This window comes from Gastrolobium bilobum, unplaced genomic scaffold (genome assembly GCF_033153095.1).
Source record: "Gastrolobium bilobum isolate Gb01-03AN ecotype WA unplaced genomic scaffold, APGP_CSIRO_Gbil_v1 utg1285, whole genome shotgun sequence".
Taxonomy (NCBI): Eukaryota; Viridiplantae; Streptophyta; class Magnoliopsida; order Fabales; family Fabaceae; genus Gastrolobium; species Gastrolobium bilobum.
In genome coordinates, this window is record NW_026896900.1 from 7,044 (window position 1) to 28,891 (window position 21,848).

Here is a 21,848-nt window from a genome sequence, read left to right on the forward strand (position 1 = left end):
GCATTCTCATGTATAAGAACATGTAACAACCCCAAACCCTGTAGCAGGATATTGTCCGCTTTGCCCCGCGCACAAGCACCGTCGAGCTCACGGTTTTACGTTTTGGGTTACCCCCAAAAGGCCTCATACAAGGAAAGGTATCCACACCCTTATTTAAGGCATGCTTCGTTCCCCTCTCCAACCGATGTGGGACATTACATCATCCCCCACTGGGAATACAGCGTCCCCGCTGTACACACCGGTCCAGGGCCAGGCTCTGATACCAAATGTAACAGCCCCAAACCCTGTAGCAGGATATTGTCCGCTTTGCCCCGCGCACAAGCACCGTCGAGCTCACGGTTTTACGTTTTGGGTTACCCCCAAAAGGCCTCCTACAAGGAAAGGTATCCACACCCTTATTTAAGGCATGCTTCGTTCCCCTCTCCAACCGATGTGGGACATTACATCAAATGTAACAGCCCCAAACCCTGTAGCAGGATATTGTCCGCTTTGCCCCCCGCACAAGCACCATCGAGCTCACGGTTTTACGTTTTGGGTTACCCCCAAAAGGCCTCCTACTAGGAAAGGTATCCACACCCTTATTTAAGGCATGCTTCGTTCCCCTCTCCAACCGATGTGGGACATTACATCCTCCCCCACTGGGAATACAGCGTCCCCGCTGTACACACTGGTCCAGGGCCAGGCTCTGATACCAAATGTAACAGCCCCAAACCCTGTAGCAGGATATTGTCCGCTTTGCTCCGCGCACAAGCACCGTCGAGCTCACGTTTTACGTTTTGGGTTACCCCCAAAAGGCCTCCTACAAGGAAAGGTATCCACACCCTTATTTAAGGCATGCTTCGTTCCCCTCTCCAACCGATGTGGGACATTACAAAACATAACATTAATAATCTCATTAAATTTATACATGATTTTCATTCTTTTTAGATCACAAGTCATCTAATAACAACTAACTTGCTTTACAAGTAATCTTTCTTTCTCTAAGTTTTGGTCCATGTATAATTCCTTCTAATAACATTACCTAGCCTTTTATTGGCATATGATTTCAATCATCTATCATTTCCTTGTCATGGATTCTTTATCCTTTCATTGCATAATACTTTCATCAAGATGCAATTTAACATACATCACATATATACATTAGTCTCATCATCATAAATTCTTTCATAACATTTATCTATCACAATCTCAATCATCAAATGTGTATCCTTGTGCATAATGCCTTAAAGACTCAAATAGTATTTCCCCTCAACTTAAAACATAACCAACATAATGGAATCATAATTACATCATACATGCTTATTTCATTACATTCTCAATGTCCATTACATTATTATAAGGAATGTCCAATACATCATAATATTAATTACATCATCTTATGGCAATGTCCAAAATACATCATCCCTATGCATGAATTTCCTATACAATATACAACGTTGGAATCATGCCAATTACATATTGCCTAACTATAGGTCTCCAAAATACATAGACTCACACGAGTTCTCAAAATATACATAATGCTATGTGGATACATCAAAATGACCAAGTCTACATAACATAATACATATACATCAAAAAATATCAAATGTCCACATATCAAGTACTCTGAGGCTTCTTGCTCAATGAGGAGCCCTCACCATCAGTGGTGGTACCTATAATAAAATTTCCAACAGGGGTAAGACACGAATTTTAGTAAACTAAGGGCTCTTGGAGGGTCACTTTGCCCTATAGTTCATTTACTGTACAGGTAAAACATAAGCATAGAATTTTCTTAAATTCTTTTTGCCTATATACAATTCACATACCCAAGGAACTCCTAAGAGACTTCTGAATTGTCCCCTAGGCGGCTACCCTCATAGAGGCCATAATACCATACCCATGGAGAGTCCCTCTTTGGCGTGGTCCTTTCATAAGCTCCTCTGTCTCATAGGCAGCTACCCTCATGGAGGCCTTTATACCATATCCATGGAAATGCCACACATACAACTCATGGAGGTCACACTATCATGCCCATGAAAGGTAACAATCACATACATTATATCATCATTCATAGCATATTCTCATAATTCATAACACTTTTCTCATAATTGCATGATGCAACTTTACATTCTTTCTACCATGTCATACTACTACCAAGCACAGATATCAAACAACCACTACTCCAAAGGAGCATGGTGGAACACATAAGGGGATTAGCCCCAAGGATCCGAAGTTTACCTCTATGCCACAATCGATCCAAGCTCTCTTCTTTGTAAGAGTCACAACCACAATCCACCTCACAAAGGCAACCTAAGCACCAAGTGAGATTGTGATCAGCATACATAATATTTATCATACAACACAAACACATGCTAAGATATTGGCTAGAATTTTCCTTTCATCTATAGGAAGTGTTACTTACCCTCTAGGAAAACTTTCAACAACCAATTGTTCAAGTGGGCTCTCCTACACGTCAATATCCACTTGCTCAACACTACACAACCCAATATTACCAATCCATCAGCAACATAACCATTTTCATGACATAAACCTCAAAGGTTTCAACACCATTTCTTTGTCAAATTATCAGAGTGTGCCAGATCATAATCTCTTTAGTTTTTCTTCAACAAGACACCATTTCATACATATTTAGCAAGATAATCCATGTCTAAAGCATCATCTAACTACATATCTCATGTAAATTTTGAATTACTATTCATGTAAACCCTAGGTTTGTTCAAAATCCTTAAAAACATGTAATGGATAGGAAAATCTTACCATAAACAACCTTAAGGTAGTATAGGGAAGGTTTTCCAAGCATCCAATAGCTCTTATACCCCCAAAATTTGAAAACCCATTTGCCTTTGTTGATGAAGATCTCTTAACTCAAGGGTTCTTATAAGGAATAAAGGGGAGAAATCTACACAACTTTGTAGTTTATACACTCCACTTAGGTTTCATGTGGAAATGGGGTTTCAAGCTCTTCTTCAATGGTGGTCTTCAGTGGTTGAGGTGATAAATGAGTTAGTGAGAAAGATACCAAAACTTAATGTTTAAATTTACTTTTCATGAATGCTCGCTGGCCACTTCGCTTCAGCGAGCATGGGCAGCGAGGAAAGGCACAGCTCGCTTCAGCGAGCAGGGGCTGTTGTTCATTTTTTATTTTCTTTCCTTTCCATCTTTCTAGCCAACACTTAGCATGCTTTAATGTATGTTTTCTCTCATAATTTTTGTAAATTAATTTCTAATTAATTATTACATGTTTTAGGCAATTTTTGTATTTAACCCTAAACTCTTTGTACTGTACTTTCATATGTCATTTTTAATTCTCTAATAATTCATAAAAATTCTTAATTATCCTAATTACTAGGTTACGTTATTAATAGGGTTGAGTTCTCAAAGTTTGGACTTGGAATGTTGATGTTAGTGAGTTAGTCGTTATGCTAATATGTGCTTCTTGTCGTTGGATGAACTCAATGTTTGTGGACGAGTTCAACCCCTTCCCATGAATAAGGTTGCCTATATCAGCGACCTCAAAGGTCAATTTAGGAGTCGTTTAGATGTGGAGCCTTAGGGTGAGCTTAACCTCCCGAGACAAGTTGAGCCTCTTTGGATGAGTTCATTTCCTAAAGGAGTTTTAAAGGAGTGCTAATTATTGCCTCCCATTCTCGAGTCAATTGAAGCATTGTTGAAGTCGTCTAGCTGATTGTATTCTTAATGCATGCTTCATGGAACCTTGCCCTCTAGCAGAGTGTTGGTTTCTTTCGGGTTCACCCTGGCGATTATTCCTTACACGAAGCATGTTTCTCATTGGTTATATATGCATTGGGGATCGTGGAGCAGCCCTTCGCATTTTATGCATAATAATGTACTATATTTGCAATATCCTACTCACGAACCTGTCTCTTATGAAATGGCGTTTATACCCCTACACGTTGTTTGAGATTCTTCCTATTCACGCCTATATATATTCATCGTTGTCCTTTTCTTTAACATTTTGCACTTCGTCTTCAACAAATCTGGTATTTGAGAGAAAATCACTGTGTTTGAGAGAATTCTTGCTGCTAGAAACCCTCTTGCACTTTGCTTCATCATTGTTGCTTCACTGTTTGCGTCACGAAAACACATATTTCCTCACTCTTCTTTTTCAAAATAGGTACCTCCTTGCTCTTCCTTTTCCATTTGAATTTTTGTATATATTTATGGGAGGTTATAGGAGAAAAGCCACTGCTAGAGATGGTGGCGAAGGAAATGAAAATGGTGAGGAATAGGTGAAGGGGCTCTTAAAAGGGGTGAGATTTTGGTTCTTCAATGCCCTTAAATCTCCTCCACATGTGTTGAATTCCATCACCAAGGTTTTTTATGGGAGGCACATCCGTACGCGTAATAGCCTTGTTGACAGATCAACACATGAAGGGTTTCCCAGGGCTATCCACCACATGTTAGAAATCAAATTTAGACTTTGCCACCTAATTTAGGTCCACCACCACACTAGAAGAATGAAGAGCACAATATGGCACCTGCTAATTGACTCCATATATAACCTTACTACATGACACATACTCTTATACAAAGACAACTAATGGCAGTGTGCGTAATTTGTTTTTCTCAAGTCTTGTAGTTTGTTCTAATTTCTTTCCAACAAGTGGTATCATAGCATATCTCCAACAATTAGTGTCAGAGCTCTCGATCTGGGAGCTGTGGTATATGTTCAAGAAAATTGGAGATGCCAAAATTTAATGGAAATGAAGAAGAAGGTGATGAAGCTTTGATATGGTTAATTCGTTTGAAAGAATATTTTCAGGCAGAGAAAATCGATGAAGATGCAAAGTTGTTGGAAGCTTTGAGAAAACTCAGAGGAAACACGTTTAGTTGGTCTCAAGGTTGTTTCAATCAAAGAGAGATATAGTTTGTTGCAAGATGGAAGAACTTTCAGAAGGCTTTTAAAGCAAAATATCTACCTGAGATTGATGACGACACAAAATCAATTACCCAAAAATCAGAACTTGATATCCAAAATGAATTGGAGTAAGAGAAATCAGAGACTATGAAAGAGGAAGAAGAATAAAAACAAGAAGTTGAAGTTGATGATAATATTGATGATATGGAAGAAGATACAGAAACTGCTGAGAGGATAAATAAATTTGCTTTGACAAAAGAAAAAGAAGATGAGGAGAATGAAACAGTACTAACACTATCAAAATCGAGGATTGAACCGCAAAGAAATATCGGAGGAAACAATGACAAATGAGAAAAAACATGTACCAAAAGAGAAACAAATTGAAACTCAAGAAGTAATGCCAAGGAGCAGCAACAAGTCAGGGGAAGTACTAGAAAAGATCATGTATGTACCAGAGATACCACAACCACCTATAGAGATTATTCACATTCCACCATTCCCGAAGCCATCGGATAAATGAGTTCCAAAAAATATGATTGGTATGCAAAGTCAAATTTGAGGGAGAGTGTTAGAAATTAAATTTAGACTTTGCCACCTCATTTCGATCCACCGCCACAATAGAAGAATCAAGAGCACAATTTGCAACTATTCATCACCATATTAGAAGTATTTAGAATATGATAGAAGTATGGAATCAGAAAAGTCAAAGGCAGTGAACTAGAAAATTCTTGAAATTAGAACAAACTACAAGACTTGAAAAAACAAATTCTGCACACTGTCATTAGCTGTCCTTGTACAAGAGTATGTGTCATGTAGTAAGGTTATATATGGAGTCGGTTAGTAGATGTCATATTGTCGGTAACTGAAGCTATAAATAGCTATGTCTATTATGCGTTTGTAACATAGAATGCGATGGAATAAAAAGAAAACAATGTATGAGAAGAAAAAGTGCCGTAGCACTTAGATGAAAAAATAGAGAGGGAGTTGTGTTTAAAAGTACCGTAGTACTATTAGGAGAAAAAGTGAGTTATTTTGTGAGAAAAATTTTAGTCAGTGTTGTAACACTTGTATTTTGTTTTTGTGAAAATTTGATACAATTAAAGGTATATTTTTATTATTCTGTGCTTTGTCTAATAAATTTTCAACAAGTGGTATAGTATATCATAGATCTTCCAACATCACCAACCTCTTGGGATAGATCTATCGAGTTCGTTACCAGATAGTCAGGAGAACCCAATTCATTTATTTGATACTTTTTTGGTTCATAATTTTTGGGGTTCTTATACACAATTTCCTCATGCTTTTTTTTTTCTTGGACATATATCATCCTATGTCATTCTCCAACGTTGGCTTAGAAGATCTTTATACTGTAAGAAATTTTAAAATAGGATTATATGATATTAGAACATCAAAAGATTTAGACTTTCTTGTTGACGACATGATTCTTGTTTCTTGAAGACTTCTTGTTTTCTCTGATGCTCCTGCAATGGAAAAACTGAGATCTTCATCTGCAATTCACACTACTCCCTGATCACAACCGTCGATGGGGCAAGTTGTGGAGTAACGGTTTTCTAGCACGTTGTGAATGCAGAGGGGACCTAGCCAAAACTTATTAACCCTAGTTCCCTTCCCATCATGGGCCTATGGGTTAGGCCTACACTGTTACCCACACTAATCAGTTTACAGATATCCAAACCCAAATCAAAAGGATCACTAATTAACTGAGTTTTATACTGCACCCATTAAAACAAGAAAAACTGCAATTGATTGAAGCCCACAATTATTATAAAATTTTTAACATTCTCCTACTTGGGCAAAATCAATTGTAAAATTTTAATTTAAAAGAGAAAAGGAAAACAAGTTATTTGAAAATGACTCTCGGGCTAAGGACTAATTCTTATAATGTGGCCACATTTTAAGAAAACACATGATCCAAGGTGCGATATTTGAATATGACTCCATCCAACTAAAATTAAATAACATTGAATCAGGCGATGATTATACCCTTAACGATATAAGACCTTCCATGGTCACAAATGTTATTTGACTCCGTCGAGTAGTCATTAGTGTGGAGTGTAGCAAGAAAATAGCATGCCAATGTGATCTAACAACAGTCAAACTGCTATTTTCTTTGTCAGTTGTCAAATTTCTCTCAAATGCCTTAAAGTCAGAGAAATTTCATGGTTTATCAAAAAACTATCATATAATCAAATATGGTGTCGACTACGGGCCCTATAGTCCTAACTACACCAGTATGTCTCAAACTCCCATATAGTGTCAACCACAGACATGATGGTTCAAACAACACTGAGTTCCAAAATCATGCCTCAAACTCCAATAGTGTCAACCACAGGCACGGTGGTCCCAATGACACTGAGTCCCAATATTTCACAATTGATAAACACAAACACAAATATGCAATATACATAATAACAAAATTCAATGCATTATCAATTTCTCCATAAGAGATGTATATATCAACCAAATATCAATCATGTTTGTAATAAACAATTCAACATGATAAGTAAATAACAAAGATCTCAAACTCCCACTAACCAAGCACATCAAAGCGACTCACAATGCACATGTTCTTCACATGCATTTCAAATATCATGGGCCTAAGTCCTTTGGTTAGAGAGTCAGTTAACATTCTCAATAACTAAGTCATCCACATACAATACAAGAAAAGAGACTTTTCTCCCACTAACCTTATGATAAATATACTAACAGAAATTATTTTCATCATAGCTCAAGAAAGTCACTACCTCATCAAATCACCATTAATGTAAAGTAAAATCCATGTTGATTTAAAAAGGATATAGAATTCAAAATCCTTCTCAAAGAGGCTTATAGAAAATTCATTTCAAAATTAAACTCATATCCTGACATTAAAAACTGAGCAATTATCTCCCACCGACTCGACAATAACTTCAAAATCACACAAAATTAATCATATCTCTTCCACTGAAAAAAAAACACGTCAAGTATGTTCTCTACATTAATTATAGGCTCACACAAATGCCCTATCAAGATCAAAATTCATAAAAAAAATATCTAGATCTCTTCTCCATTAATCATAATTCAATCCAATCAACAATTATATTATGTCATTGTTATTGTTCATATCAAAAGTATATTTATTACATCAATGTAATTATATTAATTATTAACAATTAAACAAAGTAATTAGTATACTATAAACTCATTTTTGGGTAGAGTATACAATACACAATTATTTCGCATTATTTAAAATTTTATCTTCATATAAGTTTCAAAATTTGTTTTATACAACAACCCCTTTGTGCAAGTAATTGCATATAATAATTTTATTATTAAAGAACTCTCACAATTTTTTAAATAATATTACAAATAACATTCTGAAATAATATGAATAACTTTATAACATCATTTTCAAAATTTATAATGCATTCTCTAAACTACAAATTATACCACAAATTCTCATGTCTAACATGAACAATTATACACCTTGGCTTAATAATGAAACTTAATTGAGATAGTACATAAAATATATGCTAAATTAGGGACAGTAAGTACTGACATTATAATCACCATAATCTATAACAATTTTTTTTTATTGATTATAGTTTTTTTTTTAAAATAAAAGGAGGAACATAAATATTATATGCATCAAAAACTAAAATAAGTATTTCAAGAACGTTAAACAAGAAATTATTTAAACACACTTACAAATTGATTCAAGGAAAAATTAATAGAAAGGTATAATCTTAAGGCAAAACAAGAACGCATCAGAATAAATTATAGCGAAATATATACCTTCGATTAAATCAAGATATTATAATGAGGCCAACATAATAGTACATTCTCCTTTGGGCAGAATGCACAAACCAAGGTCTAAACCAGGGCCAGAACCTCAAATGAGTTAATCAATGAGCACAATACTGGGTTTGAAAATCTATCCCCTTTGGGCAAATAGATTCCTAGACCAATGAGCCTCCAATAACTTCATCTACAATCTCAAGAAGAAGTTGCTCAGGATGAGTTAATCATTGAGTACAACAGGTTGCCACATCAAGGCCAACATAATAGTACATTTTTCTTTGGGCAGAATGCACAAACCAAGGTCTAAACTAAGGTCAGAACCTCAGATGAGTTAATCAATGAGCACAAATTGGATTCAAAAATCCATCCCCTCTGGGCAGACAAATCACTTATGTAACAACCCGTTGTACACCGGTATTGTTAACATTAATTATGATATTAAGCGCAGTTACAATCACGGCAGTTCATTTATAAAAATGTGAGTAAACTTTTTCCGTTTATTACGCGAGCATTTAAAACAATAAAAAGCGTAATAAATAAAAGCTGTGACCGTAACTGTAAAATCTTTGCAGAATAATTATTTAAACTACTTTTATAACTTATTTTACATCTCTCAAGTCACTAAGGGGTTCCCATAAACCCACTTAGCTAAAATCTCACATTTACGTTTTTCACTTACCCGAACATGGTTCGGTCATTAATTTTCTGCGGACAAACTGCATTCTACAAGCCTCCCATCTTTTAGTATGTTATTCTAGACTAAATTAAATTTCTAGGAAGCTATCACATGAGTCATAAAGTTCTCGTTTGCTCCGAATATCTTCGTTTGAAGTTGGACAAGCAATTCTGCCAGCCAATCCCAAAACCGCTCTAACGTCCTTCACTAAATCAGTTACTGCAGAAAATCCACTCAACCAATTGCTCTAAAAGTGTTATACTACAAACTAGACACCTCAAGCTTCAATTTTATATATCATACACCTAATTTTACCAAGAAACAAAGCGGGAATAAATTTCCCAAACTCGGTCCAGAACTGCCCAGTGTGCAGCATCCCTCTGAACAGTCCGTGTTCACAGCCTTCTACAGGACGACGCTCAACCCAGAATTTCCTCAAAATTTGACATTAGATTGAGGACATCTCAAGCTTCAAAACGAAGTATGGCATGTCCCTAGAGGACCTCTGTGGAGGGAGATATGATCTCCTAAAGTTTGCCTAAATTCTGTGAATTTCTAGAAAGTTCGCAAAGTTTCCTTTGTTTTTCCAATAATCCCCAAGTTTGCACAAGTGGTCTATAACCTCAAAATGTACCTAATAACCATTGGGTGGCACACACAAGGACCAACAATGCCTTGGGGCTCTTACAACCCATCACAGTTTATATTAAATTACTCAATTAATATCATATTGCTTACTTTATTAACACTTAACATATTTCAATCAACAATGTCCATTTGCATGCATTTTCTAAACATACACATAATCATAATCTTAAAATAGGCCTATTGCCCTTTCATCATATTACATGCTTCCATATTACATCAAGTATTCATGTACAAATTACAACTTCCAAATGAAATATTACACTTTACAAACCAAAATCTTTAAATACAACGTAATGGATAAACCTCAAAATGACATATGTAAGTAGACTTAGGCAAAATGACATGAACAAATATGACAATAAATCTCATCCTAATTTCCATATGCAATGTTCATGCCCTAAGACGGAGTGAGATATACGAATATATCTCAGTAACCCAGAGGTTCTGGAGAATACTCCGCCCAATGGTTCACTTTGATGCATATAAATAACATAAAATAACACCTTGAAAACGGGATAAAGCAAGGGATTTAGAGAAATAGGGAAGCATAGGGACACAAAATACGACGAAGCTGGAATGGTCAATGCCAATACCATGCAACGTCCAACCTATTGGCTCGGCATATAAGCTACGGGTCTCAACCAAGGCGTGTTCCCAGAACATCAAACCAAGGCACCCTCCATCCATATCCACCCGAGACTTCCTAGTGTGCTCCTTTCCGGATCACACACCACGACCCTAGGTCAACTGGAACTCCCTCTCGGAGACCTATCTAGTGGAAGTCCGTAACGCTCGAAGGCAAACTGTCTACTGGCCAGAGACACGGTACATCAAATGTACCAACACACATACTAAATGCATGATCATGTTATCCTACATTACTTACATACACTTCCTACCATCACCCTCAACAGGCATGGTGGAACACACAAGGGGATCAAGCCCCAATACCAAGAGGTTACCTGTATAATCCTCTCCATGTAGCTCCAATGCAATTTATATTCCGAGCTCGTTTCACACCAGAAATGCCTATACAGAGGACATTCCCAATCAATTACCACTTATACAAACGCATGCATGTTACTAATTCTACAAGCATGGTTCCAATTACTCACCTCAATCCCACTTGGTCCGGGACCAAGGGAAACCCACCGAGCTCACGGTTCGGGGTTCAAATCCACGTACGGCAACCTACAACGACCATATACGAATCGTCAGAACACGACAATTCTATCAAAAATCCTCCCCCACCCTAGGTAGGTTCGGCCATATAGGTGCATTTTTAAAATTTATTTTTCTTTATTTTCTTTCTTATTTTCTTAAGCATCCCAAGTTACCGAAACACCATTTTATGTGCCACTTTTCATTTTACATCATTCAAACCTCATTTTGCCTAATATTTTGCTCTAGGTCCAATTCCACAATTTCACACTATACAATATTCTTCCTTTGACTCTCCAACCTTCCAACCATCACACAACCCTTCTAATTACCATACAATACACAACTCATCATCCAACCAATTTTTGCAACATCTTTTCCTCTCTAGGCCGAAATGTACATAAACACACCTCAAAGGATTTTCAATCCAATTCAACTACTCCACACCTCATACAATCCTATTATAACATCATACAACCATACAACAATCTAATTACACAATCCTAACACAATTCCAAAACATAAAGTCATGGCATCATCAAAATTTTCCTAAGTTAAAATCATATTTTCACCAATAATTTTTATTGCATTTATAGCTCTAACATATCATTCTACGACATAATCATGTAATACAAATTTTCCATTTGAGCTCTCTAACAACACAAATCATCAAAACCAAGCTTAGGGTTCATGAAACTAAATCCACGAATCAAACCATTGAAATGCAAGGAAACTTACTCAAAAGCTTGACACAAGGCTCCTCCAAGACATACTAAACCATTGGAGCATCAATCAACAATATGAACACAAATCTACAACAATGAGCCGCGGCCTTTGGGGAGGAATTTCTCAAAATCTAATGGTTTTCAAGGTTCAAGGATACCACCAATGGGTTTAGGAGATGATTTCCAACAAATTTCAAGTTAAGCTTTGATGGATTTGGTGCTTGGATGAGTGAGTTAAGTGAGGAAGAAAATGGAAGTGAAATGAGGTCTTTGGAGGGAGTAGGCCGCGGGTTTCACAAGGGGAGGGAGAGAGAAGACGATGAATAGTAGGGGAGCTTAGGTGGCTTAAGTGATTTTAAGTGAGGTGGGTCCCACCGCCACCTCACACGATTTCAAACTAATTTGAATTTTCCTCCGATTAAACGTCCATAAATTCACAACCTATTTAGAAACTCTAATTTTTAACATTAACCATTGTCCTTTAATTACCCTTGATCAGATGAATCCGGAGTTTTCCGGTCGTTCGGAGAAAATGCTGTTTTAAGTTGTTGCGCGCGCCGTAGGCACGCTTCCCCAAACTTACTTATTTCCATCAATTTTCATCAGAAATCATATTTCCTAGTTCTATATACCATTTATAACTTGTATTCAAAACCTAGAGCTTTCAAAACCTAGAGCTCAAAACTCAATCGGCACGCTTTACGGTGCAACTGTACCGCAGTATTTTTACCCGGTAAAAACACTATTTACTGAATTTTCTGAAACTTGTATAATCACTCAATTTTTCGTTCTGAATCCATTTCCAGGGTTATTTTTATCATCTGAGACTTTCTACTCAATTTTACCTTCCTAGGGTTGTGTGTTTGGCTATTTACCGTTTTACCCTTTCTTTGTATTTTAGCCTAATTTTCAGGATTTTCACTAATCCATCCCTTTAATTCTCATTTAATATATTAATATATGATTTAGAAATGTGAGGTGTTATAACTTAGATCAATGCACCTCCACTAACTTCATACCAAACAAGTTCACAGTTATAACATACAATTACCCCCTTTGGATAGGAAATTGCATGAAATAACCAAAATTATTTCTCAAATTTTGCAAAGAAATTTTCACAAATCTTGCACCGAAATTAATTTTCTCTTGCCCAAAACCACAACCCAGTCCACAAGAAAGTGCAATATCTCTACTGATAATGAATCAAAGATAATAGCATTTTCAACAAAATTTTACACTCAAATAATTCAAGCGGAAGCATACATCTTAATAAAAAAAAATTAGAGTAAGCATATAAGGTTTATCACTTTTCCAGAAAATGATATTTATTACAACAATTTATTTATTTATTTTAAATATATCATAAAATCATATTTAATTATATCACCAGATAAATAATATATGATAAAATTAGGTTATTATTGGGCTTACAAGTGCCTTATGCACCATAACCCGTGGATGGGCTTTACTCAAAAAATCCAAATAAGTTTTCTTCTCCACAATCAAATCAATCACCACAGAAATAAATTACATCCATAAATAATACCTAACTCTAAACGAAGCAGTTTCATCAAAGATATTATGGATTCATGCATTTTTATTCATGTTGAATGCAATGTACGTACCCCACATGACTATCAAATAACTTCTATTTTACATTATTCATTCCAAATAGTTTCAAACTAAATATAAAAACACCAACTGTAATGTATTTATTTCTATCCAAATATTTTCATTAACCCACAAATACGAAATATATCTTGAATCCTTTCAATCAATTCCATCAAAGGTGTCAAATCATATAATAATAATAAATTTATCCAAATACAAATGTATAATTAATTGATTTGATGATTGTATCATTCATGTTATATTTTCTGCCATATAATCAACAATCATTCCAAATGCAATAGAAATAACATCACGATATTTCTATCAAGATAAATCACCCAACAAATATTATAATAAAATTTATTTGGAAAACATATATAGAAATCCCTCACTCAATGATAAAATCATGGAAAGAAAACCCCAACGCAAGAATGCACCGAACCAGATTTACAAGAAATGATATCAAATTAGGTTCGAAACAAAACTTGTAATCGGCTTTACAAAAATGCAATACAAGTTTTATAGATTTCGAAAATCGTGCTTAATAAAAAAAAGCTTTCGAATAAAATTTATGCACTGGGATGAAGAAAGATGCTAATTTCATCGTGAGCATAATCATTTTATCGTCTTTATACATCAAATTTATCACTAACATAATCATGTCTTTCCTGAGCATAACTTTTTTTATCATCCTCAGCATAAATTTCCAATAATTTTATCATATATTGAAGAATAAAGAAGGATGATAAAATTTATCCCAATAACATAATCATGTCTAATAATAAACTATTGGTCCTAATTCATATAATCTAGGCTCTGATACCAAATGTAAGAAATTTTAAAATAGGATTATATGACATTAGAACACCAAAAGATTTAGACTTACTTGTTGAAGACATGATTCTTGATTTCTTGAAGACTTCTTGTTTCCTATGATGCTCCTGCAATGGAAAGACTAGGATCTTCCTCTGCAATTCACACCACTCACTGATCACAACCGTCAATGGGGCATGTAACATCCCGAGCGCTGACGAGGGCGGGGAGTGATCGCCGGTGCGAAAGGGCATGGACAAGGAGCGGCCTGACAAGCTTCTAGCGGGAGGTTACATGCATGAATGAATCGAATCGACATCCGAAAGAGAGAGATTCCAAAGACTGTGCAGGTGTGAGACTGCACAGTTTGGGATAGCTTATAAGAATTAATTGATACTACATATACTAACAAGATGCATCTACTTTTCGGTAGCCCAGAACGGAAGAACTCCATAGTTAAGCGTGCTTGACTTGGAGCAATTATGAGATGGGTGACCTCCTGGAAAATTCTCCCGAAAAGTATGCGAGTGAGGAAAAAGCACACTGAAAAGTCTCGTGTTAGTATGTGGGGATAGTCGTTGATTAATGAAGCGGCCAGGCAATACACGGCAAGTTGTGGAGTAACAGTTTTCTAACACGTTGTGAATGCAGATGGGACCTAGCCAAAACTTATTAATCCCAGTTCCCTTCTCATCATGGGCTTATGGGTTAGGCCTACACTGTTACCCACACTAATCAGTTTACAGATATCCAAACTCAAATCAAAAGGATTACTAATTAACTGAGCTTTATACTACATCTCTCTATGGATCATGACTTAGCTCATTTTTATTAAAACAAGAAAAACTATAATTGATTGAAGCCCACAATTATTATAAAAATTTCTAAGATATACTTCTTATAAAGTAGTTAGTAGCTCTATAAAAATAGAGCTAAGGTAGGATTTCCACGATCATTTTACTGCTTGTCGTCTGGTAATTAACTAAATTTTACTGTTATTATGCATGATTTACTGCACTAGGCCACTTCTGTTATCTAAATTCCTTTTTAGTTTAGTTTTGTTGAATGTATGAGAATTTTATGCTAATTTTGCATGCTTTTTATGTGCTTAACCATAGGATGCTTGGGAGCTTGACGAATGGCTAAGAATTGAATGACAAAAGGCACTAGAAGACAAGAGAAGAAGGAAAATTATCAACATATATACTACAGCTGCTATATTGTTGAGGAAAAAGACAAAAGTTGCAATGCTTTTTGGAAAATCAGTCTTGACCACTGAAGAGAAGACAAGGGTGCATCATCTAGAGGTTCCCAACATTCCATTTTAGCAAAATATTTTGCAATACTACAGATATACTGACCCTTCGGTATATCCTTCATTAAATATGAAAAAAGCTAATATATTTATACTACCTCTAGCTTTATAATTATTTTCTATATATATATATATATATATAAAAGGAAGTACTTATTCTTGTTACATTCATTTTAGAGGAGTCCCGATCAGAATAAGGGGAGACCCACGAGTGCAGAAAATGGAGAGCTTAGGAAAAAGGAATTAGTTTATCATTGAATTGGTGTATTATTGAATTTATCTAGAGGTTCCCAACATTCCATTTTATTGGCATATTATATAGATTTTTTGGACTTTTGTGCTAAGATAAATCATTGAATCTCTTGGACGGATGCTAGGGCCATTTTATTGGAAATTTCATGTTAGTCAGATTTTGGAATGATTTCCTTTTTACCACATTTCACATTGTTGGGTTACTGGGATGAGTATCTTGCATGAATGACATCATGTAGCATTAATGAAAGTGCTTATAATCCCATCTTAAATCATTAGCTGAGAGTGCTAGCTTTACTTGATATCTTGTTGTGGCCATATATTATTTCATTAATTTAGATATCTATTTTCTTAAAATAATATGAATTATGCAGTCAAAGTGGGAGAATGATAAATCGTGTCTTGGGTACTAGCATAATTATAGTATTTTTATAAAACCTAGATTAATTGGATATAAAAAATAATAAATGCTTATTGTTGATTTTGTTAAGCTGAGTTACATTGATTAATGTTGTTAAGCGTATTATTATTGAACATGACTTGTGAATAGATAAGTACTGGGCCTTAATTGTCCCACACTAAGACTAGCTAGAACAAAAAAAGAAGAAGAAGAATTTCTCTGCTTTTCATGCATGTTGTTTTGAAAAAATCAACTATAAATGGCTGCGGTATATTCGAATCCTTTCCAGGCATAACATATTATGAATCTTTGGATGAATTTTGTATATTTTACATTCTATATTTACGGTTAAGTCGGATTAGGATTGCTAATTTTATGTATTCTTTTGAGCTTAAATTCGAAAACAATATAAGTTTACTTTTGTTATTCAAAATAACAGATACAGAAAATATGGTATTCTATACTCTATTATTTTTTGGTAATTGAATCTTATACTATTTAGTCATATGCATTATAATATTATCATAAATCAATTATTTCAAAAATTAAAGTTACTAGCTAGATAAAAGACACATAAATAATCTTATATATTTATCATACATACCCTCAATATAGCAACTTTTGTACTTTATTTTTATTATTCAAACAAAATAAATTATTTTATTACATGAAGTATATGAGAGTAAATTTACATGGTAGGACTGTATGAGTGACTTTAACATGAGAGTAAAAATGAAAGTAAAGAATTCATAAATTAGTTTTTATATTTTAATACAATTTTAAAAATAAAATTAATTCATGATTTTTTTATTTGTTTCATTCTCCTAAATAACACTCGTCTGTATATAGCATAGTTCTGGACAATTACGCAATCTAGACAAGATTCGCTGTATCCCAAAAAAAATCAACCATGACTATGACCTATATTATTGTTTTTATTTTAGTAAATATTATATTATGAACAACTTTTTACTGTCGTCAACTTTTTCTTTATGTCATTATGTTCTTTTTTGATTTTTTTAAGAGATCTTATCTTTCTCTTTGTTGGGTCGGATTATCCTTTCATATTTTAATCTTGATTTTGTAGCTAAAGCTAAGGTTACAATTTATATCAATTCATCGTGTTCATGTCGCGTCAAGGTCTAATACAAATATAAATACTCTCGATACAAATATGATACGAAAAAGATTCGTATGAAAATCTTTAATACGAACACGACTTGCTCATTTTGTGAGTTGACTGGACATATCACAAATAACTTGTCAAACTCAATGTGTCATATTTATTAAGTAGGTTAACACGACAAAACACAAACATGCCTTGAACTATGCTATGTGGTTCATACTTTGTCTCAGTTTATGCAAGCTCCTAAACAACAACATTTTGATGCAGTTATGCTTAGGGGTGTAAATGGGTCAGACTGGCCTCACCTAGCTTACAACCCGGCCTATGTTGAGCCTGGCCTAGCTCGGCTTACGTTGAAAAGTAGAGTAGGCTTAGGCTTATAAGAAAGCCTTTTAACAAGTAGGTCATAGGTCAATTTTGTCAAGCCTGGCCTAAAAGCCTTGTAGACTAGCCTATTTAATTTTTTAAAATAAAATAAAATAAAATATTTATTTTAGGGTATATGATATACATTATAGAGCTGGGGTATTATGTTGACTCTTTCTTGTTTGTCATTTTTTACGAATTATGAGAAGTACTAGTGCATGCATGAATGAAACTTTGCTCAATATATTTTTATAGTTATTTTTTTACTATTGTAAAAATTTTAATGCTCACTAGTGAAATTTATATCTCGTGTAAAAAAATGCAGCAATTTATGAACACGTTAATGACTTGTAATGTCAAGCGAATATTTTAAAAATTGTTAAAAATATTTTTAAAAATACTTCACTAGGGAGGCCTACAAGGCCTGTAGGCCATATAAGGCTCTCTAATTTTTAAAAATAGGTCAGGCTTAGCCTATAAATAAAGCCTTTAGTAGGTCAATAGGCCAGATAGGCTGAATATTTTTTTACATAGGCTTAGGCCAGGAAGGCCAAAGACCAGCCCAGCCTGGCCCATGTACACCCCTAGTTATGCCTGCTCTACGTATTTAAAATCTAGCACAGGACAAGGTCTCATGCTGCCAGTGGAAAATAAACTGCAGTTTTATACCTATTGTGATTTAGATTGGGCGATGTTCTCTTACTGAGTATTTTATCAAACTTGGGTATTCTCCTATCTCCTGGAAAACTAAAAAGTAGGCCACTGTCTCTTGCTCTTCGGCAGAAGCGGAATATCTCTCAATGGCCACCACTACTTTTGAACTTCTTTGGATTAAATCATTCCTTGCCTCTCTTGGTATCTCTTATTCTCAACCTATGCAATTTTTTTGTGATATTCAAGCGGCTCTACATATTGCTACCAATCTTGTCTTTCATGACTACACTAAACATATAGAGTTGGATTGTCATTTCATTCGCGAACATCTTATGGCCAAGACTATTTGTATGGCTTACATTCGATCTGCGATGCAGCCAGCCGATATTCTCACAAAGGGATTGGGGCGTAAGGAGTTTCATTTTCTATTTGGCAAGTTGGAGATATCCTCCTTCCATGCTCCAACTTGAGGGGGAGTATTAGAGGACAAGATAAGTATAAGAATATTTGCTTTAGTTTCAAATATTTGTATTCGATTCAGTTTCAAATATTTTGAATCAATTTCAAATATTTGTATTTATTATGTAACAGTAGCGTATTTGTAACAACTTTGTTTTTATTTGTTTCTATCCATTTGTACAGCTCATGCCTTGTATACGCATCTATAATAATGACACAAAGTTTTGATTCAACATCATCTGATATTCAAAATTAACAAGTATATGTATATAATTAGAGTTCAAAATACGTAAGTAACATTCCTTAGTTAATAATAAAAGAATGTTACATCTCTCTTCTACCTGTCAAAAATCCTATTGATTGTAAGTGGGTATATTGGGTCAAATATAATTCTGATGGACCTCTTGAAAGGTACAAAGCTCAATTGGTTGCTAAAGGCTTCACTCAACAAGAAGGACTTTATTTCATGGAAACTTTTTCTCTAGTAGCTAAAATTACCTGCTCTTGCTGCCATCAATCATTGGCATCTCATTCAATTTGATATCAATAATGCATTTTCGCATGGTGAACTATCCAAAGAAGTCTGCATGGTTTTGCCTTCTAGTTATCCTAAACATAGGGAGCTATTGCTACCACATAATGTTGTTTGCAAGCTCCACAAATTCCTCTTTGGTATGAAATAGACCTTTTTAAATAGTGGTTTGCCAAGTTTTTTTCGACCTTATTGTCTCTTGGTTTCAAACAATCTCATTCTGACAACTCCTTGTTTGTTAATTGTTGTAATGATTGTTTATGGCTATATTGGTGTACATTGATGATATTATTATAGCCTTTAATAATATTACTTAGATACAACATCTCACTACCTTTTTGGACAAAAATTTCAAGTTGAAGAACCTTGGTTCACTGAATTACTTCTTAAACCTTAAAGTTACTCTTTCATCTCAAGGTATTTCTATCTGTCGAAGGCAATACACGCTGTAAATTCTATTTGATGTTGGTTATCTTGGCTGCAAACCCAAGACCACACCAATGGAACCGAATCTCAAACTCCTTATGCATGAAGATGAACTTATTCAAGATTCCAGCCAATATAGAAGACTAATTGGTCAGTTGCTTTACTTAACTATCATAAGGCTTAACATTTGTTATGTTGTTAATCACCTTAGTCAATTCTTTTCTGCTTCTAGAGTTCCCCATTTGCAGGCTATTTACAGAATTCTTGGATACTAATGATGGTCAAGGTTTACTCCTATCAAGGTTTACTCCTATCGTCTAGTTCTTCCTCTCAACTCAAATACCTTTTCCAATTTAGATCATGTCCTGATATATAGTCTGTATCGCCCGACCGCTTCAAGAATCAATGACTATCCCCACATACTAACACGAGACTTTTCAGTGTGCTTTTTCCTCACTCGCACACTTCTCCGGAAAACTTCCCAAGAGGTCACCTATCCCAGAATTGCTCCAAGTCAAGCACGCTTAACTGTGGAGTTCTTCCGATCCGGGCTACCGAAAAGCAGATGCATCTTGTTAGTATAGGTAGTACCAATTAATTCTTATAAGCTATTCCCAACTGTACCGTCCCATACCAGCACAGTCTCTGGAATCCCTCTATTTCGGGTGTTGATTCGATTCATTCATGTACCCCCGTCGCTCGAAGCCTGCCAGGAGCCGCTCCTTGTCCATGCCCTTTCGCACTAGCAATCACTCCCTGCCCTCGTCAGCGCCCGAGATGTTACATACCCATCAGCTTTCGCCTGGTTCGTCCTCGAACCACACCGTACTGGAAGAGAGGCCCTGCTCTGATACCACTTGAAACGTCTGGCCGCTTCAAGAATCAATGACTATCCCCACATACTAACATGAGACTTTTCAGTGTGCTTTTTCCTCACTCGCACACTTCCTGGGAAAACTTCCCAGAAGGTCACCCATCCCAGAATTTCCCCAAGTCAAGCACGATTAACTACGGAGTTCTTCCGTTCCGGGCTACCGAAAAGTAGATGCATCTTATTAGTATAGGTAGTACCAATTAATTCTTATAAGTTATCCCAAACTGTGCAGTCTCATACCTGCACAGTTTTTAAATTCCCTCTTTTTCGGGTGTCGATTCGATTCATTCATGCATGTAACCCTTCGCTGGAAGCCTGTCAGGAGCCGCTCCTTGTCCATGCCCTTTCGCACCGGCGATCACTCCCCGTCCTCGTCAGCGCTCGGGATGTTACATGCCCACCAGCTTCTGCCTGGTTCATCCTCGAACCACACCGTACTGGGAGAGAGGCCCTGCTCTGATACCACTTGTGACGCCTGATCGCTTCAAGAATCAATAACTATCCCCACATACTAACACGAGACTTTTCAGTGTGCTTTTTCCTCACTCGCACACTTCCTGGGAAAAAGCACAGTGAAAAGTCTCGTGTTAGTATGTGGGGATAGTCATTGATTCTTGAAGCGGCCAGGCGCCACAAGTGGTATCAGAGCAGGGCCTCTCTCCCAGTACGGTGTGGTTCGAGGACGAACCAGGCGGAAGCTGGTGGGCGTGTAACATCCCGAGCGCTGACGAGGACGGGGAGTGATCGCCGGTGCGAAAGGGCATAGACAAGGAGCGGCTCCTGACAGGCTTCCAGCGAGGGGTTACATGCATGAATGAATCGAATCGACAACCTAAAGAGAGGGAATCCAAAGACTGTGCAGGTATGAGACTGCACAGTTTGGGATAACTTATAAGAATTAATTGGTACTACCTATACTAACAAGATGCATCTACTTTTCGGTAGCCCGGAACGGAAGAACTCCATAGTTAATCGTGCTTGACTTGGGGCAATTTTGGATGGGTGACCTCCTGGGAAGTTTTCCCAGGAAGTGTGCGAGTGAGGAAAAAGTACACTGAAAAGTCTCATGTTAGTATGTGGGGATAGTCATTGATTCTTGAAGCGGCCAGACGTTACATAGTCGTATATTC